The sequence below is a fragment of the Drosophila tropicalis genome, unplaced genomic scaffold, assembly GCF_018151085.1.
Source record: "Drosophila tropicalis isolate 14030-0801.00 unplaced genomic scaffold, ASM1815108v1 contig_931, whole genome shotgun sequence".
Taxonomy (NCBI): domain Eukaryota; kingdom Metazoa; phylum Arthropoda; class Insecta; order Diptera; family Drosophilidae; genus Drosophila; species Drosophila tropicalis.
Window position 1 is genome coordinate 74,752 of NW_027173431.1, and position 24,917 is coordinate 99,668.

Genomic DNA, 24,917 nt, shown 5'->3' on the forward strand with positions numbered 1-24,917 from the left:
GGCATAGCCAATGTTAGCTTCTTTGATTTATTTTTTTATTCTTTTTGTGTAATAAGTATGTTGTTGTTTACAATAATAAGGTATGTATGTATGAAAAATCGTATTTAATAATTTTTTGTTGGCTTGTGTTTTTGTATTTTATCTTATATATATATATATGTACCTTGTTTCTTTTAAGGCATTCTTGTCAATCGTTTTATTTTTGACTTGTGAATTTTTTGCTCTTTCTTTGTAATAAATGTGACCCCCTTATCTTTAGTGACAATATGTTTTGAAAAGCAAGGAGTCAATTTATTTCTTCTATTTTCTTTTCTGAATACTGTCTCGTTAGTTTCCACTTCTGGTGGATCCTTCCTTTCTTCATTTAGTTTTAAAGTTCGTTTTTTATTTTGATCAGATATTTGTTGAGCAACCTTGGGATATATTTTTCTCTGATAAAGGTCTAAATCTTGTAAATAATCGTGTTCGTTAGTAAATTTTAATGCTTTTTGAAACAAGTGGGTTTGACCCGAAAATAATTCAAAGGGTGTGAAATTAGTTGCAGAGTGTAAAGCATTGTTGTAAGTGATCAATGCTTCAGCGAGGATATCGTCATGTATTGTGGGAGTTTTTTCAGTTTTCTCTTTTCCATTATTAGTCTGTAAATTTCTGTTAAAGACGAATGAAATCGTTCAACAGGGGCGTTACTTGAAGACTGTTGAAAAGATGTTACATGTCTGGTGATATTGTATTGAGTGTAAAAATCAATGAAAAGATTTCCTGCGATAGTCACTAATTTCTTTTTCTTGTTCATCCTGTGTGGTACGTTCTTCCAAAAGTGAGAGTGTACTGTTTGAGGAAAACTGTGAAAAAACCTCTTGTACTATTTTGAATATTGTGTCAGTGGTAAAAATTGCACAAGTTTTATTTGGTTTTAAAATAGTTTTCAAAATTCAAATCACGACTTTTTTATTTAAAATGGGTTCTGATATAATGCGGCGAAGTTTGTTTTTAAACGGGCTTTCGATTTTGATGTTAGAAACTGGATTTTTGTTAAGGATAATTTGGATATTAAAATCGTTTAAACATTTTTCCGAAATTGCTATAAATTGTGAAATGTTCTCTAGGCCTGAATGTACGGTTTCCTCACATGTCGCCTCGACTGATTCTTTGTCATTTAAGTTGATATCAAGTGTTGTTCTGCTCAAGGCGTCAGCAATCACGTTACTAACAGTCTGAGCTTCCATCTCACCAATTTGGAATTTGGTTCCTTGAAACTCATAAGCTTATGGTCAGTGACAATTTTAAATTTTTGAACAAAAAGATACGGTCTAAAATACTTAATTGCCCAAATTATGGCAAGCATCTCTTTTTCGACCGTAGAGTAGTTCGCCTCGGTGTCCGTTAGTGTTCTGCTAGCAAATGAAACTGGATTGTCCCGATCCCAAGTTTTCTTGAGATAAAACAGCCCCTAAAGCGAGATTACTTGCAAGGGAATTTCTATATTGTCTCAATCTTTGTCGGGTTTGGCTTTTTATGCAGACTTATCCGGTTGTAATTTTAAATTTGCATTTCTATTTTTCTTAAAGCCTTTTTTTGTGAATGTTGGATATGTTCCTGTAAGGATGGCGAAAAAACAATGATGTCATCCATATATGCAAGGCTCCAATTAAGTCACCAAATAAAGAATCTATTACCCTTTGAAAAGTTGCAGGTGCATTAGTCAGGCCAAAGGGCATTCTGATAAACTCGTAATGTCCTCCCTCCGCCGAAAATGCTGTTTTCTGGACGTCGTCCTTCTTCATCACTATCTTGTGGTAACCACTGGCTAAACCCAGTATTGAAAAATATTTCGATTTCCCAATTCTATCCAAGACATTGTTTATTATTGGCATAGGGTACTTGTCTTTTATGGTTTTCTCATTTAGCTTTCTTAAATATACAACTAGACGCCACTTTCTTTTTCCTGAGGCATCGGCTTTTTTTTTTTACACAAGCCAAACCGGTGCACTCCAAGGAGAGTGACTATGTCTTCTTATTTTATTATCGAGTAATTTTTATACCCTTGCAGAGGGTATTATAAAATTGATCAGATGTTTGTAACGCACAGAAGGAGACGTTTCCGACCCCATAGAGTATATATATTCTTGATTAGCGTGAGAAGCTGAGTTGATATAGCCATGTCCGCCTGTCCGTCTTTCCGTCCGTCTGTGCGTACGCGTTTTACTCAGCCGTCTTAAGAGCTATCGGGCTGAAATTTTGGGTGTTTTTATTACCTGGGAAAAATAAAGTATGAAAACCATAAGGATCGGACCACTATATCATATACCTCTAGAAGAACTAGAATTTTCATAAAAATCGAGTATGCTATGAAATTTACATATGTGATAATATGAGAGTAAAATTGTTTTGTTTGTATATTGATGAATTGAGTTGCAGAAAATAAATTTTGACCATGTAAAATTATTATTACCAAGGACTACAAGGGTATACAAACTTCGGGATAGCCGATGTTAGCTTCTTTGATTTTTTTAATTGTTCCTTTACCTCAATTCTTTCATGGAACCCATACCTACAGGGTTTTGTATAAATAGGGATATCATCTTTAGTCAAAATCTTATGTTTTGACTTCGATTGTAAATGATAGTTGCTTACTGTCATCATAAAAGATGTCAGAAAATTCAACACAAATGTCTTTTAATAATTAAATTTCTTCTGAGTTTATATGTGCAGTTTTAATTATTTTGTTAAAATCAAATAAGCTTAATTCTGTTTTATTATCATTTTGGAAAGCGATGTTTACTTCTATATGCTGACCTTTGGAATATGAATTTACTTGAAGTGGTTGGTCAAAACATATACTTTTATGTGAGTTGGAGTAATTGGTTATTTCGACCCAATTAAAGTTTTTTTTGCTGAATATGATCCGTTTGAAATAAAAAGGTCATTATCTAGTTGTATTTCCTGACGAAGAAAAGTGCCTTCTTTAAGGTTAACAGGGATCTTGATTAGTTTTCTGGTTAAATGCTCAATCTCAAGCTTTTCTCCTGCTAAATTTTCTTTTGTGAGTATTGGGAGTTTAGCATTTTGTGTGATCAACACGAAATGTTCTGTCTACTTTTGCTTTCAATGTTTTTAGTAAATCGACTCCTATAAGGCCATCGAAAAATGAATGGAATTTAAATAACAAAACTTTTAGTGTACCATTTTGGTTAATCTCATTAAACATGTCTAGTAAACATGCTGAATATAGTGCATGTGTATTTATAATTGTTTTTATAATTCTTCGCTCGGTTAGTTTAATATGTTGTTCACTTGAAACAAATTGAGGGTCAATAAAAGAAGTAGTAGACCCTGTGTCGATCAAAAGGGAATAATTTTTTACCAAATGGGAATTAAATTTGAACATATGGTAAAATCGACCCATGTGTGTGCTTGGTTATGTAGCCTGCTTGAATGTTGAGGCTACATACGGAAAATTTCATTATTATGTTGTGCAACTCATCTCTTTTTTTTATTTGATTACTGTTCTTTGTGTTGGATTTTGCAGACTGGTTAGAGAAGTTGGAATTTATAGTTTGGGTACTACAGTTTCCCCAATTTGTCTGTATCTGTCGGTCACTTTGTTGCTCATTGTCGTACCTTTTTTGTTTAAATGGTCGTTGATTGTTGTTACTGTAATTATTTTTTTTGCCCTCTTGAGACCAATTTCTCTCAGCTACAAGAACTAATCTTACAACAACAACGTGAGCGTCGACTAAGGTATGTATGTATGAAAAATCGTATTTAATAATTTTTTGTTAGCTTGTGTTTTTGTATTTTATCTTATATATATATATATGTACCTGGTTTTTTTTAAGGCTTTCTTGTCAATCGTTTTATTTTTGACTTGTGAATTTTTTGCTTTTTCTTTGTAATAAATGTGACCCCCTTATCTTTAGTGACAATATAATAATTTTTAATAATTTTTTGTTAGCTTGTGTTTTTGTATTTTATCTTATATATATATATATATGTACCTGGTTTTTTTAAGGCTTTCTTGTCAATCGTTTTATTTTTTACTTGTGAATTTTTTGCTTTTTTCTTTGTAATAAATGTGACCCCCTTATCTTTAGTGACAATATGTTTTGAAAAGCAAGGAGTCAATTTATTTCTTCTATTTTTTTCTGAATACTGTCTCGTTAGTTTCCACTTCTGGTGGATCCTTCCTTTCTTCATTTAGTTTTAAAGTTCGTTTTTTATTTTGATCAGATATTTGTTGAGCAACCTTGGGATATATTTTTCTCTTATAAAGGTCTAAATCTTGTAAATAATCGTGTTCGTTAGTAAATTTTAATGCTTTTTGAAACAAGTGGGTTTGACCCGAGAATAATTCAAAGGGTGTGAAATTAGTTGCAGAGTGTAAAGCATTGTTGTAAGTGATCAATGCTTCAGCGAGGATATCGTCATGTATTGTGGGAGTTTTTTTCAGTTTTCTCTTTTCCATTATTAGTCTGTAAATTTCTGTTAAAGACGAATGAAATCGTTCAACAGGGGCGTTACTTGAAGACTGTTGAAAAGATGTTACATGTCTGGTGATATTGTATTGAGTGCAAAAATCAATGAAAAGATTTCCTGCGAACTGTGCACCCTGGTCACACACAATCTTTTTAGGTATGCCATGAGTGCACATAAAATGTCTGATTGATTTTACTATATTTAGGCTATATATATATTTCTTGCTGGTATAGTGTACCCAGCAGCAAATTTTGAAAACTTGTCTATTATTGTTAAAACATTTTGATGGGTAATGGTGTACAATTTGATATGAATTATGTCTAATGGGAGTTTTGGAACCTCTGTTTCCTGATAGGGAACTTTTTGCGGATGTCTATCGTATTTCAGGGTTTGGCATAAGTCACAATTGTTAATTGTTTTTGTAATTTTTTGCTTCATATGTGGAAAATATATTGTTCTTTTTAAATGGGCTAGAGTTATATCAATTCCCCTGTGATTATTATAATAGTGATAATCTCTAATTTCTTTTTCTTGTTCATCCTGTGTGGTACGTTCTTCCAAAAGTGAGAGTGTACTGTTTGAGAAAAACTGTGAAAAAACCTCTTGTACTATTTTGAATATTGTGTCAGTGGTAAAAATTGCACAAGTTTTAATTGGTTTTAAAATAGTTTTCAAAATTCAAATCACGACTTTTTTATTTAAAATGGGTTCTGATATAATGCGGCGAAGTTTGTTTTTAAACGGGCTTTCGATTTTGATGTTAGAAACTGGATTTTTGTTAAGGATAATTTGGATATTAAAATCGTTTAAACATTTTTCCGAAATTGCTATAAGTTGTGAAATGTTCTCTAGGCCTGAATGTACGGTTTCCTCACATGTCGCCTCGACTGATTCTTTGTCATTTAAGTTGATATCAAGTGTTGTTCTGCTCAAGGCGTCAGCAATCACGTTACTAACAGTCTGAGCTTCCATCTCACCAATTTGGAATTTGGTTCCTTGAAACTCATAAGCCGTCGGGCTTATGGTCAGTGACAATTTTAAATTTTTGAACAAAAAGATACGGTCTAAAATACTTAATTGCCCAAATTATGGCAAGCATCTCTTTTTCGACCGTAGAGTAGTTCGCCTCGGTGTCCGTTAGTGTTCTGCTAGCAAATGAAACTGACTTGTCCGATGTCCCAAGTTTCCTTGAGATAAAACAGCCCCTAAAGCGACATTACTTGCAAGGGAATTTCTATATTGTCTCAATCTTTGTCGGGTTTGGCTTTTTTAAGAATGCAGACTTATCCGGTTGTAATTTTAAATTTGCATTTCTATTTTTCTTAAAGCCTTTTTTTAAATGTTGGATATGTTCCTGTAAGGATGGCGAGAAAACAATATCCATAGAAAATAAAAAAAATTTTTTTTAAATTTTTTTAAAATGCTGTTTTCTGGACGTCGTCCTTCTTCATCACTATCTTGTGGTAACCACTGGCTAAACCCAGTATTGAAAAATATTTCGATTTCCCAATTTTATCCAAGACATCGTTTATTATTGGCATAGGGTACTTGTCTTTTATGGTTTTCTCATTTAGCTTTCTTAAATATACAACTAGACGCCACTTTCTTTTTCCTGAGGCATCGGCTTTTTTTTTACACAAGCCAAACCGGTGCACTCCAAGGAGAGTGACTATGTCTTCTTATTTTATTATCGAGTAATTTTTATACCCTTGCAGAGGGTATTATAAAATTGATCAGATGTTTGTAACGCACAGAAGGAGACGTTTCCGACCCCATAGAGTATATATATTCTTGATTAGCGTGAGAAGCTGAGTTGATATAGCCATGTCCGCCTGTCCGTCTTTCCGTCCGTCTGTGCGTACGCGTTTTACTCAGCCGTCTTAAGAGCTATCGGGCTGAAATTTTGGGTGTTTTTATTACCTGGGAAAAATAAAGTATGAAAACCATAAGGATCGGACCACTATATCATATACCTCTAGAAGAACTAGAATTTTCATAAAAAACGAGTATGCTATGAAATTTACATATGTGATAATATGAGAGTAAAATTGTTTTGTTTGTATATTGATGAATTGAGTTGCAGAAAATAAATTTTGACCATGTAAAATTATTATTACCAAGGACTACAAGGGTATACAAACTTCGGGATAGCCGATGTTAGCTTCTTTGATTTTTTTAATTGTTCCTTTACCTCAATTCTTTCATGGAACCCATACCTACAGGGTTTTGTATAAATAGGGATATCATCTTTAGTCAAAATCTTATGTTTTGACTTCGATTGTAAATGATAGTTGCTTACTGTCATCATAAAAGATGTCAGAAAATTCAACACAAATGTCTTTTAATAATTAAATTTCTTCTGAGTTGATATGTGCAGTTTTAATTATTTTGTTAAAATCAAATGAGCTTAAATCTGTTTTATTATCATTTTGGAAAGCGATGTTTACTTCTATATGCTGACCTTTGGAATATGAATTTACTTGAAGTGGTTGGTCAAAACATATACTTTTATGTGAGTTGGAGTAATTTGTTATTTCGACCCAATTAAAGTTTTTTTCTGCTGAATATAATCCGTTTGAAATAAAAAGGTCATTATCTAGTTGTATTTCCTGACGAAGAAAAGTGCCTTCTTTAAGGTTAACAGGGATCTTGATTAGTTTTCTGGTTGAATGCTCAATCTCAAGCTTTTCTCCTGCTAAATTTTCTTTTTTGAGTATTGGGAGTTTAGCATTTTGTGTGATCAACACGAAATGTTCTGTCTACTTTTGCTTTCAATGTTTTTAGTAAATCGACTCCTATAAGGCCATCGAAAAATGAATGGAATTTAAATAACAAAACTTTTAGTGTACCATTTTGGTTAATCTCATTAAACATGTCTAGTAAACATGCTGAATATAGTGCATGTGTATTTATAATTGTTTTTATAATTCTTCGCTCGGTTAGTTTAATATGTTGTTCACTTGAAACAAATTGAGGGTCAATAAAAGAAGTAGTAGACCCTGTGTCGATCAAAAGGGAATAATTTTTTACCAAATGGGAATTAAATTTGAACATATGGTAAAATCGACCCATGTGTGTGCTTGGTTATGTAGCCTGCTTGAATGTTGAGGCTACATACGGAAAATTTCATTATTATGTTGTGCAACTCATCTCTTTTTTTTATTTGATTACTGTTCTTTGTGTTGGATTTTGCAGACTGGTTAGAGAAGTTGGAATTTATAGTTTGGGTACTACAGTTTCCCCAATTTGTCTGTATCTGTCGGTCACTTTGTTGCTCATTGTCGTACCTTTTTTGTTTAAATGGTCGTTGATTGTTGTTACTGTAATTATTTTTTTTGCCCTCTTGAGACCAATTTCTCTCAGCTACAAGAACTAATCTTACAACAACAACGTGAGCGTCGACTCTCGTTCCACCGCAACAACGCATACTTTTCGGTGGTGCCGCCGACCCCACTGAATGCTACCGTAAGCAATAACACCGAAAATGCAAGCCACTCAGCAATCAACAGCAATTTGCCGTGAAGAGATCAGTGTGCTTCTCCATCAATATCGATAAATGGGTCACCGATTGCACCTACCACCTCGTTGAAAGCAACTACTGCAACGTCTGCCGAAGTATTGACCTGCCTCAAGCAGTCATCGACAAGTCGCGCAGAGTCAGCCACAACAAGTAGCACCCCTAAGCGGGAATCGTTTTAAAATTTTTGCCGATCAGCAAGACGATCAAGCTGGCGCTGTGGAAAAAGTTAAATCGGCTAGACCACCCCCTTTATACATCCGTGGAGCCAAATGCAGCGCCCTTATTTTGAAGCTAGTAGAAACAGTAGAGGTAACTTTGTTGTAACCCCTCTCAATAGGGGTAACATAAAGGAAATTAAATGTCAAACCCAAACTGAGCACAATTTCCCCATCATCGAAAAGTACCTCCGTGATGCTAACATCAAGTTCTATACGTACCAACTAAAAATCAGTAAAGGGCTCCAGGTTGTATTAAAGCGGATTGAGCCATCGGTCCCAACTCAAGAAATAGTAGACGCATCTGTTGTCAACATCATCAACAGAAAAAAAGTCGCACAGCCGCTTTTTAAAATCGAGCTCGGTCGAAGGCAAATTAAGTGCACACAAAGAATAATCACGGTAGAGGAGCCCCATAAGAGATCCCAACCACCGCAGTGTAAAAACTGACAGGAATACAATTACACCTCTAACAATTGCAATCTTAGGTCAGTGTGTGTTGTCTGTGGCGAACATCATAAAGATGGCATTTGCACCAAGGACAGAAACAATGTCGCACTAAGACTATGCAGTAACTGTGAAGGGAACCACATGGCCAACTACAGGGGATGTCCTGTCTTCAATGATCTTAAATCACATCTAAACGGGCGCAAACCCCCAGCTGGACCAAAAATCACCTTCAACGCCTCTAAAACTACACCGGAGGTATTCTTCGCCAAGGCTGTTAGATTATCTAACATGCCTGCTACAAACAGTCCTAGTGTATCCTTGGCTGGTGTGCTCCGAACTGGACAGACGAAGCCCGCAAAAAAGACCCCGTCACTCCATTATCTACAGAATCCGTAATTGAGTTGCAGAAAACAAATTTTGAACATGTAAAATTATTGTTATCAAGCACTGCAAGGGTATATAAACTTCGGCATAGCCAATGTTAGCTTCTTTGATTTATTTTTTTATTCTTTTTGTGTAATAAGTATGTTGTTGTTTACAATAATAAGGTATGTATGTATGAAAAATCGTATTTAATAATTTTTTGTTGGCTTGTGTTTTTGTATTTTATCTTATATATATATATATGTACCTTGTTTCTTTTAAGGCTTTCTTGTCAATCGTTTTAATTTTGACTTGTAATTTTTGTTTTTCTTTTAATAAATGTGACCTTTCTTTAGTCAATATATATTTTTAATTTTTTTTTAGTTGTTTTTTTTTTTTTTTATATATATTATTTCCTGGTTTTTTTAAGGCTTTCTTGTCAATCGTTTTATTTTTTACTTGTGAATTTTTTGCTTTTTCTTTGTAATAAATGTGACCCCCTTATCTTTAGTGACAATATGTTTTGAAAAGCAAGGAGTCAATTTATTTCTTCTATTTTTTTTTCTGAATACTGTCTCGTTAGTTTCCACTTCTGGTGGATCCTTCCTTTCTTCATTTAGTTTTAAAGTTCGTTTTTTATTTTGATCAGATATTTGTTGAGCAACCTTGGGATATATTTTTCTCTTATAAAGGTCTAAATCTTGTAAATAATCGTGTTCGTTAGTAAATTTTAATGCTTTTTGAAACAAGTGGGTTTGACCCGAGAATAATTCAAAGGGTGTGAAATTAGTTGCAGAGTGTAAAGCATTGTTGTAAGTGATCAATGCTTCAGCGAGGATATCGTCATGTATTGTGGGAGTTTTTTCAGTTTTCTCTTTTCCATTATTAGTCTGTAAATTTCTGTTAAAGACGAATGAAATCGTTCAACAGGGGCGTTACTTGAAGACTGTTGAAAAGATGTTACATGTCTGGTGATATTGTATTGAGTGCAAAAATCAATGAAAAGATTTCCTGCGAACTTGCCCCTGGTCACACAATCTTTTTAGGTATGCCATGAGTGCACATAAAATGTCTGATTGATTTTACTATATTTAGGCTATATATATTTCTTGCTGGTATAGTGTACCCAGCAGTTTTGAAACTTGTCATTATTGTTAAAACATTTTGATGGGTAATGGTGTACAATTTGATATGAATTATGTCTAATGGGAGTTTTGGAACCTCTGTTTCCTGATAGGGAACTTTTTGCGGATGTCTATCGTATTTCGGGTTTGGCATAAGTCACAATTGTTAATTGTTTTTGTAATTTTTTGCTTCATATGTGGAAAATATATTGTTCTTTTTAAATGGGCTAGAGTTATATCAATTCCCCTTGTTATTATAATAGTGATAATCTCTAATTTCTTTTTCTTGTTCATCCTGTGTGGTACGTTCTTCCAAAAGTGAGAGTGTACTGTTTGAGAAAAACTGTGAAAAAACCTCTTGTACTATTTTGAATATTGTGTCAGTGGTAAAAATTGCACAAGTTTTATTTGGTTTTAAAATAGTTTTCAAAATTCAAATCACGACTTTTTTATTTAAAATGGGTTCTGATATAATGCGGCGAAGTTTGTTTTTAAACGGGCTTTCGATTTTGATGTTAGAAACTGGATTTTTGTTAAGGATAATTTGGATATTAAAATCGTTTAAACATTTTTCCGAAATTGCTATAAGTTGTGAAATGTTCTCTAGGCCTGAATGTACGGTTTCCTCACATGTCGCCTCGACTGATTCTTTGTCATTTAAGTTGATATCAAGTGTTGTTCTGCTCAAGGCGTCAGCAATCACGTTACTAACAGTCTGAGCTTCCATCTCACCAATTTGGAATTTGGTTCCTTGAAACTCATAAGCCATGTCAGGGGCTTATGGTCAGTGACAATTTTAAATTTTTGAACAAAAAGATACGGTCTAAAATACTTAATTGCCCAAATTATGGCAAGCATCTCTTTTTCGACCGTAGAGTAGTTCGCCTCGGTGTCCGTTAGTGTTCTGCTAGCAAATGAAACTGGCTTGTCCCGATCCCAAGTTTCCTTGAGATAAAACAGCCCCTAAAGCGACATTACTTGCAAGGGAATTTCTATATTGTCTCAATCTTTGTCGGGTTTGGCTTTTTTAAGGATGCAGACTTATCCGGTTGTAATTTTAAATTTGCATTTCTATTTTTCTTGAAGCCTTTTTTTTAAATGTTGGATATGTTCCTGTAAGGATGGCGAGAAAACAATGATGTCATCCATATATGCAAGGCAAAAGGTTCCAAATAAGTCACCAAATAAAGAATCTATTACCCTTTGAAAAGTTGCAGGTGCATTAGTCAGGCCAAAGGGCATTCTGATAAACTCGTAATGTCCTCCCTCCGCCGAAAATGCTGTTTTCTGGACGTCGTCCTTCTTCATCACTATCTTGTGGTAACCACTGGCTAAACCCAGTATTGAAAAATATTTCGATTTTCCAATTCTATCCAAGACATCGTTTATTATTGGCATAGGGTACTTGTCTTTTATGGTTTTCTCATTTAGCTTTCTTAAATATACAACTAGACGCCACTTTCTTTTTCCTGAGGCATCGGCTTTTTTTTTTTTACACAAGCCAAACCGGTGCACTCCAAGGAGAGTGACTATGTCTTCTTATTTTATTATCGAGTAATTTTTATACCCTTGCAGAGGGTATTATAAAATTTATCAGATGTTTGTAACGCACAGAAGGAGACGTTTCCGACCCCATAGAGTATATATATTCTTGATTAGCGTGAGAAGCTGAGTTGATATAGCCATGTCCGCCTGTCCGTCTTTCCGTCCGTCTGTGCGTACGCGTTTTACTCAGCCGTCTTAAGAGCTATCGGGCTGAAATTTTGGGTGTTTTTATTACCTGGGAAAAATAAAGTACGAAAACCATAAGGATCGGACCACTATATCATATACCTCTAGAAGAACTAGAATTTTCATAAAAATCGAGTATGCTATGAAATTTACATATGTGATAATATGAGAGTAAAATTGTTTTGTTTGTATATTGATGAATTGAGTTGCAGAAAATAAATTTTGACCATGTAAAATTATTATTACCAAGGACTACAAGGGTATACAAACTTCGGGATAGCCGATGTTAGCTTCTTTGATTTTTTTAATTGTTCCTTTACCTCAATTCTTTCATGGAACCCATACCTACAGGGTTTTGTATAAATAGGGATATCATCTTTAGTCAAAATCTTATGTTTTGACTTCGATTGTAAATGATAGTTGCTTACTGTCATCATAAAAGATGTCAGAAAATTCAACACAAATGTCTTTTAATAATTAAATTTCTTCTGAGTTGATATGTGCAGTTTTAATTATTTTGTTAAAATTAAATGAGCTTAAATCTGTTTTATTATCATTTTGGAAAGCGATGTTTACTTCTATATGCTGACCTTTGGAATATGAATTTACTTGAAGTGGTTGAAGTCAAAACAAATACTTTTATGTGAGTTGGAGTAATTTGTTATTTCGACCCAATTAAAGTTTTTTTCTGCTGAATATAATCCGTTTGAAATAAAAAAATCATTATCTAGTTGTATTTCCTGACGAAGAAAAGTGCCTTCTTTAAGGTTAACAGGGATCTTGATTAGTTTTCTGGTTAAATGCTCAATCTCAAGCTTTTCTCCTGCTAAATTTTCTTTTGTGAGTATTGGGAGTTTAGCATTTTGTGTGATCAACACGAAATGTTCTGTCTACTTTTGCTTTCAATGTTTTTAGTAAATCTACTCCTATAAGGCCATCGAAAAATGAATGGAATTTAAATAACAAAACTTTTAGTGTACCATTTTGGTTAATCTCATTAAACATGTCTAGTAAACATGCTGAATATAGTGCATGTGTATTTATAATTGTTTTTATAATTCTTCGCTCGGTTAGTTTAATATGTTGTTCACTTGGAACAAATTGAGGGTCAATAAAAGAAGTAGTAGACCCTGTGTCGATCAAAAGGGAATAATTTTTTACCAAATGGGAATTAAATTTGAACATATGGTAAAATCGACCCATGTGTGTGCTTGGTTATGTAGCCTGCTTGAATGTTGAGGCTACATACGGAAAATTTCATTATTATGTTGTGCAACTCATCTCTTTTTTTTTATTTGATTACTGTTCTTTGTGTTGGATTTTGCAGACTGGTTAGAGAAGTTGGAATTTCTAGTTTGGGTACTACAGTTTCCCAAATTTTTCTGTATCTGTCGGTCACTTTGTTGCTCATTGTCGTACCTTTTTTGTTTAAATGGTCGTTGATTGTTGTTACTGTAATTATTTTTTTTGCCCTCTTGAGACCAATTTCTCTCCCTTTTTTGTTGGTTTCGGGGCCCAAACGATTCCGAATTTCGATCATTATACGTTGTTCTTTCAAAGCTCTGATTTATTCGCCTAGCTTTTCTTTGACTAGTATAAACTTCCTTTTCCGCAATTGCTATTTTATATGCTATAACGATATCTGTGGGGTCTCTGCCTGGAACTATTGAACCTAAAGGTCCACGAAGTCCCTTCAGGAAAGTGGTTAGGCATTGGTTAAGAAACAATTCTTTCTTTGTTTGTATGATAGTTGGATTGGTATCCTTTTAGTCAATATATATTTTCCTTTTCCATGTTTTTGGGAAGTATCCAATTCTTATTATATCGTTGAACAGTTTGCAGATGTATTGTATGGCAATGATAGGAAGTTTCAGGATCATTTTCGGTGTGATTAGGTCATGGCCAGGGGCTTTTTTTTGGCTTTATGTGGTTTTTAATAACTGCAGTGATCCCCTCCGATTGGACTTCCGAGTACTCACTATCCGTTAGTGTGCTCGAAGGGGAAGTACAAATGAGTTTGATGTTGGATTTGGCTGGAAAACCATTTTAAGATGTGTGGCAAATATGTATGCCCTCTCTTCGTCACTGCGGGCCCATCCACCAGTTGGACTCCTTATCGGTGAAAATGTCTCTGTAGGAGTGCTTAAGGTTGGGTGGGCTTTCCACAGAGGATGTTAAGTGTTAGTTGGGGGAGATTTTCTATGTATTTTCTTTGAGACCAGCTTTCCTCGTGTCTTAACGCCTTGGAGAGGTTGCGATTAGCATACCGTAGGCGAAGTTTTGCTGCTGGTGAGCTATTAAGCTGTCATTCTCTTCTTAGACGTCGTTTTTCAGTTACTAATTGTTCTATCCGCCGGTTCGTAGGCCTGTCAACAGGATAAGTGTATGAGTCCAGGAAGCTGCTAATGACAGTCTGCAGATCGATCATTTTAAACGCGGCCCCAATCTGGACACGCGCCATGAACGTACATAGCTATAGCAGAGGGATCAGATCGTCGCACAGGCTAAGCGCGTTGCGAATCTGCTCGGTTTCGCACGGTATCAGACGAAGCGGCACTTGTGATCGTCGGAGTGGTGCCTATCGACCTACAGGCGAAGGAGGCGCAAATTATATCAGCTACAGAGCGTGGATCTCTGGCCAGCCGCCGCGCGCGTTCTGACGCTAGAGACGCAGGCATCGACCTGTGGCAGGCTAGATGGGATGCGTCGGATAAAGGCAGATGGACACACAGATTAATCCCAAACATAAAGAAGTGTACAGAAAGGACACATGGTACTGTAAATTTCTACCTGACCAAGTCCTTCGCGGCCATTGATGTTTCCAAAAGTACCTTCATCGTTTTGGGCACGATAGCTCTCAATGCAGTCCGGTCTGCCCCGGCGAAATAGTGGAAAACGCGTAACACATCCTGTTCGTGTGCAGACGCTTTGACGACGGCAGGAGGGCGCTTGAACTGGAGGCTAACGTGAAAATATGCGCCGAAAATCTTGTGGATCCGATGATGGCAAGAAAGAACATGTGGCAGGTGGTGATTAGTTTCGCCGCGTCGGCGAGCTGCGCTTTGCCGAGCATGTCAGGGATGGACCTGGAGTGGAGGGGTAGGAGGTAGCAGCTATCCTGCAAAGCAATTCCCTCGAGAAAGTACCGCAGGATCCCGGCCTCCCAAGTTGCCAAAGCAGTGTCTCCCCCATTTTCTTCCTTTATTCTGTTACCCACCTTTTTCCTTACATGTATTTATTTCTTTACCCTATCTTTTGTTGTTAACCCTTTAACGTCTTTCGTCTCTGTTATATTTTGTTGCTTAATAAATAAATAAATGAATGTAAAAAACTCTTATGTAAACATTTATACTTAAATATGTTTATACATAAGCATACCTCTCCTCTGACAGTATTTCTAGCAACGCAGCTATGCCTTCTGAGCTATATTTAACAAATGTATCAGAATTAAGAATCATTGAATAAAGTAAACTCAAACTAGACACAACGTTTATTCTACATGGCGACCGTGACAAAAGTCACATATATATATGTGCGGTGATACTTTAAAAGAATAAAAGAAACTGCAACAACAGCCGCTGGAGGTGCCGAAAAAAGTTAAATCTATGCTGGCTACTTCGAAAGACTTGATTTTTGTGTGGTAGGCAGACCGTCAAATACACCTACGAGGGACATTAAGCAGGCTATTGATAAGTCAATCCGCCCACCACACCGACGTTGGAGCATCATCAATTAATGAGTATTAAGAAGAACAAAAACAACAGTAAGTAGAGTGAGAGTACACCACTGCTAATGTAATAAACAAAATAGAGTCATCAAATGTCGATTTAAAACCAACAATTGCACTTTTATTAATAACTGTAGTAATAATAAGCGCATATGTGTTATTCAAAGCATATAAATTACACAATAAATGTGTAACAATGCCAATGGGAATGCCGACGTGTACAGACGCTTTTTTTAATGCACCCCGCCAAAATTGTGTTAAAAAAAAAAAGAACGCGTTTGCAAAATAAATTTGTGTAGCGCTCTCAGCCGCCTCAGAGACCCTTATTTACAATTATATAACTAATAGTTTGTTCTAATAGCAATAAATACTAAGTTGCAACTGGAAAAGCCATGTCCACCAATTCGGTCACACGCTCTTTTGATACCCGATACTTTTCGGTGGTGTCGCCGCCCCACTGAATGCTACCGTAAGCAATAACACCGAAAGTGCAAGCCACTTAGCAATCTACAGCAATTTGCGTGAAGATATCATTGTGCTTCTCCATCAATATCGATAACTGGGTCACCGAGTGCACCTACCAGCACCGTCGGCTCGTTGAAAGCAACTACTGCAACGTCTGCCGAAGTATTGACCTGCCATCAACAAGACGCGCAGACTCAACCACAACAAGTAGCACCCCTAAGCGGGAGTCGTTTTAAAATTCTTGTCGATCAGCAAGACAATCAAGCTGGCGCTGTAGATAAGGTTATATTGGCTAGACCACCCCCTTTATACATCTGTGGAGCCAAAGGCATTATTTCGAAGCTAATAGAAACAATAGAGTAACATAAAGGAAATTAAATGTCAAACCCAAACTGAGCACAATTTCCGCAACATCAAAAAGTACCTCCGTGATGCTAACATCAAGTTCTATACCTATAAACTAAAAAGCAGTAATGGGCTGCAGGATGTGTTAAAGGGGATTGAGCCATCGGTCCCAACTCAAGAAATAGTAGACGCGTCTGTTGCGGACATCATCAACAGGAACAAACTCGCACAGTCGCTCTTTAAAATCTAGCTTCAAACAAATGCAATGCGGTCGAAGCCAAATTAAGTGCACCCAATATACAACCATCAGCTCAGTAGAGATACCCATAAGAGATACCAACCACCGCAGTGTAAAAACTGACAGGAATAACTCTAAAACTACACCGGAAGTATTCTTCGCCAAGGCTGTTAGATTATATAACATGCCTGCTACAAACAGTCCTAGTGTATCCTTGGCTGGTGTGCTCCGAACTGGACAGAAGAAGCCCGCGAAAAAGACCCCGTCACTCCATTATCTACAGAATCCGTATATTGATTGCAGAAAATAAATTTTGAACATGTAAAATTATTGTTATCAAGGACTGCAAGGGTATATAAACTTCGGCATAGCCAATGTTAGCTTCTTTGATTTATTTTTTTATTCTTTTTGTGTAATAAGTATGTAATAAGTATGTAATAAGTATGTAATAAGTATGTAATAAGTATGTAATAAGTATGTAATAAGTATGTATGAAAAATCGTATTTAATAATTTTTTGTTGGCTTGTGTTTTTGTATTTTATCTTATATATATATATATGTACCTTGTTTCTTTTAAGGCTTTCTTGTCAATCGTTTTAATTTTGACTTGTGAATTTTTTGCTTTTTCTTTGTAATAAATGTGACCCCCCTTATCTTTAGTGACAATATGTTTTGAAAAGCAAGGAGTCAATTTATTTCTTCTATTTTCTTTTCTGAATACTGTCTCGTTAGTTTCCACTTCTGGTGGATCCTTCCTTTCTTCATTTAGTTTTAAAGTTCGTTTTTTATTTTGATCAGATATTTGTTGAGCAACCGTGGGATATATTTTTCTCTTATAAAGGTCTAAATCTTGTAAATAATCGTGTTCGTTAGTAAATTTTAATGCTTTTTGAAACAAGTGGGTTTGACCCGAGAATAATTCAAAGGGTGTGAAATTAGTTGCAGAGTGTAAAGCATTGTTGTAAGTGATCAATGCTTCAGCGAGGATATCGTCATGTATTGTGGGAGTTTTTTCAGTTTTCTCTTTTCCATTATTAGTCTGTAAATTTCTGTTAAAGACGAATGAAATCGTTCAACAGGGGCGTTACTTGAAGACTGTTTTTCAACAGATGTTACATGTCTGGTGATATTGTATTGAGTGCAAAAATCAATGAAAAGATTTCCTGCGAACTCTGCACCCTGGTCACACACAATCTTTTTAGGTATGCCATGAGTGCACATAAAATGTCTGATTGATTTTACTATATATATTTAGGCTCTTGCTGGTATAGTGTACCCAGCAGCAAATTTTGAAAACTTGTCTATTATTGTTAAAACATTTTGATGGGTAATGGTGTACAATTTGATATGAATTATGTCTAATGGGAGTTTTGGAACCTCTGTTTCCTGATAGGGAACTTTTTGCGGATGTCTATCGTATTTCAGGGTTTGGCATAAGTCACAATTGTTAATTGTTTTTGTAATTTTTTGCTTCATATGTGGAAAATATATTGTTCTTTTTAAATGGGCTAGAGTTATATCAATTCCCCTGTGATTATTATAATAGTGATAATCTCTAATTTCTTTTTCTTGTTCATCCTGTGTGGTACGTTCTTCCAAAAGTGAGAGTGTACTGTTTGAGAAAAACTGTTAAAAAACCTCTTGTACTATTTTGAATATTGTGTCAGTGGTAAAAAATTGCACAAGTTTTATTTGGTTTTAAAATAGTTTTCAAAATTCAAATCACGACTTTTTTATTTAAAATGGGTTCTGATATAATGCGGCGAAGTTTGTTTTTAAACGGGCTTTCGATTTTGATGTTAGAAACTGGATTTTTGCTAAGGATAATTTGGATATTAAAATCGTTTAAACATTTTTCCGAAATTGCTATAAGTTGTGAAATGTTCTCTAGGCCTGAATGTACGGTTTTCTCACATGTCGCCTCGACTGATTCTTTGTCATTTAAGTTGATATCAAGTGTTGTTCTGCTCAAGGCGTCAGCAATCACGTTACTAACAGTCTGAGCTTCCATCTCACCAATTTGGAATTTGGTTCCTTGAAACTCATAAGCTTATGGTCAGTGACAATTTTAAATTTTTGAACAAAAAGATACGGTCTAAAATACTTAATTGCCCAAATTATGGCAAGCATCTCTTTTTCGACCGTAGAGTAGTTCGCCTCGGTGTCCGTTAGTGTTCTGCTAGCAAATGAAACTGGCTTGTCCGATCCCAAGTTTCCTTGAGATAAAACAGCCCCTAAAGCGACATTACTTGCAAGGGAATTTCTATATTGTCTCAATCTTTGTCGGGTTTGGCTTTTTTAAGAATGCAGACTTATCCGGTTGTAATTTTAAATTTGCATTTCTATTTTTCTTAAAGCCTTTTTTTAAATGTTGGATATGTTCCTGTAAGGATGGCGAGAAAACAAAAATTTACCCAACCACTGGCTAAACCCAGTATTGAAAAATATTTCGATTTCCCAATTTTATCCAAGACATCGTTTATTATTGGCATAGGGTACTTGTCTTTTATGGTTTTCTCATTTAGCTTTCTTAAATATACAACTAGACGCCACTTTCTTTTTCCTGAGGCATCGGCTTTTTTTTTTACACAAGCCAAACCGGTGCACTCCAAGGAGAGTGACTATGTCTTCTTATTTTATTATCGAGTAATTTTTATACCCTTGCAGAGGGTATTATAAAATTGATCAGATGTTTGTAACGCACAGAAGGAGACGTTTCCGACCCCATAGAGTATATATATTCTTGATTAGCGTGAGAAGCTGAGTTGATATAGCCATGTCCGCCTGTCCGTCTTTCCGTCCGTCTGTGCGTACGCGTTTTCCTCAGCCGTCTTAAGAGCTATCGGGCTGAAATTTTGGGTGTTTTTATTACCTGGGAAAAATAAAGTATGAAAACCATAAGGATCGGACCACTATATCATATACCTCTAGAAGAACTAGAATTTTCATAAAAATCGAATATGCTATGAAATTTACACATGTGATAATATGAGAGTAAAATTGTTTTGTTTGTATATTGATGAATTGAGTTGCAGAAAATAAATTTTGACCATGTAAAATTATTATTACCAAGGACTACAAGGGTATACAAACTTCGGGATAGCCGATGTTAGCTTCTTTGATTTTTTTAATTGTTATTTTACCTCAATTCTTTCATGGAACCCATACCTACAGGGTTTTGTATAAATAGGGATATCATCTTTAGTCAAAATCTTATGTTTTGACTTCAATTGTAAATGATAGTTGCTTACTGTCATCATAAAAGATGTCAGAAAATTCAACACAAATGTCTTTTAATAATTAAATTTCTTCTGAGTTTATATGTGCAGTTTTAATTATTTTGTTAAAATTAAATGAGCTTAAATCTGTTTTATTATCATTTTGGAAAGCGATGTTTACTTCTATATGCTGACCTTTGGAATATGAATTTACTTGAAGTGGTTGGTCAAAACATATACTTTTATGTGAGTTGGAGTAATTTGTTATTTCGACCCAATTAAAGTTTTTTTCTGCTGAATATAATCCGTTTGAAATAAAAAGGTCATTATCTAGTTGTATTTCCTGACGAAGAAAAGTGCCTTCTTTAAGGTTAACAGGGATCTTGATTAGTTTTCTGGTTGAATGCTCAATCTCAAGATTTTCTCCTGCTAAATTTTTTTTTGTGAGTATTGGGAGTTTAGCATTTTGTGTGATCAACACGAAATGTTCTGTCTACTTTTGCTTTCAATGTTTTTAGTAAATCGACTCCTATAAGGCCATCGAAAAATGAATGGAATTTAAATAACAAAACTTTTAGTGTACCATTTTGGTTAATCTCATTAAACATGTCTAGTAAACATGCTGAATATAGTGCATGTGTATTTATAATTGTTTTTATAATTCTTCGCTCGGTTAGTTTAATATGTTGTTCACTTGAAACAAATTGAGGGTCAATAAAAGAAGTAGTAGACCCTGTGTCGATCAAAAGGGAATAATTTTTTACCAAATGGGAATTAAATTTGAACATATGGTAAAATCGACCCATGTGTGTGCTTGGTTATGTAGCCTGCTTGAATGTTGAGGCTACATACGGAAAATTTCATTATTATGTTGTGCAACTCATCTCTTTTTTTTATTTGATTACTGTTCTTTGTGTTGGATTTTGCAGACTGGTTAGAGAAGTTGGAATTTATAGTTTGGGTACTACAGTTTCCCCAATTTGTCTGTATCTGTCGGTCACTTTGTTGCTCATTGTCGTACCTTTTTTGTTTAAATGGTCGTTGATTGTTGTTACTGTAATTATTTTTTTTGCCCTCTTGAGACCAATTTCTCTCAGCTACAAGAACTAATCTTACAACAACAACGTGAGCGTCGACTCTCGTTCCACCGCAACAACGCATACTTTTCGGTGGTGCCGCCGACCCCACTGAATGCTACCGTAAGCAATAACACCGAAAATGCAAGCCACTCAGCAATCAACAGCAATTTGCCGTGAAGAGATCAGTGTGCTTCTCCATCAATATCGATAAATGGGTCACCGATTGCACCTACCACCTCGTTGAAAGCAACTACTGCAACGTCTGCCGAAGTATTGACCTGCCTCAAGCAGTCATCGACAAGTCGCGCAGAGTCAGCCACAACAAGTAGCACCCCTAAGCGGGAATCGTTTTAAAATTTTTGCCGATCAGCAAGACGATCAAGCTGGCGCTGTGGAAAAAGTTAAATCGGCTAGACCACCCCCTTTATACATCCGTGGAGCCAAATGCAGCGCCCTTATTTCGAAGCTAGTAGAAACAGTAGAGGTAACTTTGTTGTAACCCCTCTCAATAGAGGTAACATAAAGGAAATTAAATGTCAAACCCAAACTGAGCACAATTTCCCCATCATCGAAAAGTACCTCAGTGATGCTAACATCAAGTTCTATACGTACCAACTAAAAATCAGTAAAGGGCTCCAGGTTGTATTAAAGCGGATTGAGCCATCGGTCCCAACTCAAGAAATAGTAGACGCATCTGTTGTCAACATTATCAACAGAAAAAAAGTCGCACAGCCGCTTTTTAAAATCGAGCTCGGTCGAAGGCAAATTAAGTGCACACAAAGAATAATCACGGTAGAGGAGCCCCATAAGAGATCCCAACCACCGCCGTGTAAAAACTGACAGGAATACAATTACACTTCTAACAATTGCAATCTTAGGTTAGTGTGTGTTGGCTGTGGCGCACATCATAAAGACGGCATTTGCACCAAGGACAGAAACAATGTAAAAGTCTATGCAGTAACTATGAAGGGAACAACATGGCCAACTACAGGGGATCTCCTGTCTTCAATGATCTTAAATCAAATCTAAACGGGCGCAAATTGCCAGCTGGACCACAAATCCCCTTCAACGCTTCTTAAACTACACCTGAGGTATTCTTGGCCAAGGCTGTTAGATCATCTAACATGCCTGCTACAAACAGTCCTAGTGTATCCTTTGCTGGTGTGCTCCGAACTGGACAGACAAAGCCCGTGAAAGAGACCCTGTCACTCCATTATCTACAGAATCCGCAACCGAGCGCACCAGAACTTGTTCAGCGAGCTCCAAGTGGTTTAGAGGCCCTATTGATTCGCTGAATCAAAATATGACCGCTTTTATGACGTTTATTCAAAACTGTATGCAGGAACTGATGCGGAATTAAAACCTCTTTATACATAAGCTTATCGAGAAAAAATAATAATAATGCATCTATTCCTAGACTCAAGTGATATCCGAAACACATTTAACATCAAAAAATAATTTTCAAATACCAAAATATACCTACTATGCAAAAAACCATCCCGACGGAAAAGCTCATGGTGGAACTGATATCCTAATCAAAAGCTTATGGTGGAACTGATATCCTATTCAAAAACCGTTTAAAACACTCGTTCCTCAAAAGATTTTAAACACAGCACCTACAAGCAACTGCTATAACCGTCCAAACCAGCTGCGGCAACACTACATTGTTTGCTCTGTACTGCCCACCACGCTTCTCAATCTCTGAAAAGGAATTTACCGATTTCTTTAACACACTCGGGTATCACTTTATTGAAGCAGGGGACTATAACGACAAACATACGCACTGGGCATCTCGCCTGTAAATATTAAAGGCAAGCAGTTGTACAACACAGTAGCCAATTCCAATCTTTAGGGCGAGGTTTGGCACAACAAATTTTAATTTGTGCCCCAGTGAAACCACGACACAATAATTAATGTATATATAAATATATGTTGGAATTTAGTTGTACTCGTTACTCGTAAGGCCTTATAAATTGCGCCTGTAAAATTGCGTCTAAACTTTCAACCAAAAATATGAAGCAGTTATATAAATTAAACACTTCCTTCACTCACGGTATAAAAAAATATAATTTTTATTTAAAGTCACTTTACAATTACAACTTAATGATAACTGAAAGATTCTGACTGAGTGAATTCCGCGGAGCTAAAGCGAAGTTTTACCGGATGGTTTCGACTAAGGCTTAAGACTGACTTTCTATGATTTGATTATGTTGGATGAAGGCTTGGATAATTGACGTCGTCGCAGGCGGCGGCGTTGGCTGAGTCCAATAGTCCACTAAGAGCGTGGGACCATTCTTTGTTTACACAAGTGTTCAGGACCATTCTTTGTTTATTGCCGAAATTTGTGGGGTGATTCTGGGTATCAGGTTTGTTGTTTATCCTAACGATCGGACTGTTGCTGGGGATAGGCGATCATGCGACAAATTGGCATCTTACGATTGAGTGGGGTGACTTGTTGTTTATCCTAGCTATCGGACTGTTATTTGAGACAGGCGATCATGCGACAAATGGGCATGTGACGACTGGGTGGGGTTGACCAATGGGAATTGCTTGTGATGATGAAATAGGATCGGCCAATGGGCATGTGTTGACGGACTTGGGTTTTATGGTATAAGTACTTGACTCCTTGTTATGATAGAAGTGCTTAACTCCTCCCCCTTTAAGTGCGGACGTCCTCGGTCGCAACAACATATTGAACTGGCGCGATTGAGACTTCCATTGGTGGACCATGGTTGCCTGTTTCGTGGCTGCAGAATTTTTTGATGATGTAATATGTTATCACTGCGGCTGCCAGAAGGGTTAGAATAATCCAGCTTGACGAAGACATAATCAAGTTGTTTCTTTGGATTCTCTCCAGATTATTAGTATTATTGATGTGTAGTTCCTTGATCATTTCCAGAGATAACCTTTCACCTCTTTGCTGCTTATCTGATAGTAATTGCAACAGCGGCGGTTGAACCTCGACTTCAAAGCGTGTCTTCACAATATACCAGGAGTCTTCTATGACGACTGTCGCGTTTTCCGCTTGAATTATGAAGGTGCCTTCTAGGGTAATATTTTCTCCATTGATGTTGATGTCTCCTTGAAATTGGTTCAGCAGCAAGGTACCGGGCATTATTTCCGAATGGGATTTTACGTGCTGGTTGTTGATGACCTTACATCAATTTACTGTTTTCTGAATTAGTCAGATCTTCCAGTTTACAGATTGTCTTACCATTATGAATATTACATTTATTCTTATTGATTAACCCGAAGTATTTCTTGTTACATTTCATGATATTCTCATAGTCTATTTCTTCTATAAATTTTTGATATTTAATTGGTATTGCAAGGATTTGTTTACAAATTTCATTAATTACTCTGGGTAGGCTAACAATATAAAGGAGTGATTTACCGTCTGAGGCTATGCTGACCTCGGCAAACTCTATTAGTTCTTCAATGTTTACAAATGTTAGACTCTCTTCTTTAATTGTGTCAATAAAATCTATTTCATCAGAGGACAGTATTAATGAGTTTACGGTATTGGCCTTAGCCCAATCAATTGCGTAAATAATATTTGTTATTTCTTCTCTTAAAAGACTCAATTTAAATTTGGTTATTTCGATTTCTTCTGTCTTATTATTATATTCGGGTTTACCTCTAATTAATATGGTATTAGTTATCTTAATTAAATCGTTTATCTTATTTTCTATTAGATTATTAATAATGACCTGCCGATTATTGTTTTCCAATTGTTCATTGATCTTATCTACCACAATCTTATGATCCTCGTGATCAGGTGTGCCCGCTAACCATTTCCAAGCCGTGCCAAGTATATCAAGCGATCTTTTGTTTCTGAATTTCATCGGCTGAAGCCTCCTTAATTCGTTCTGTATCCGAGTTATCTCATAGGCCAAAAAAGGTTGATACGGACTAAGGTTTGATGAATTCTTAACGACTTCTTTTAGAACGGATATGGCCATTTG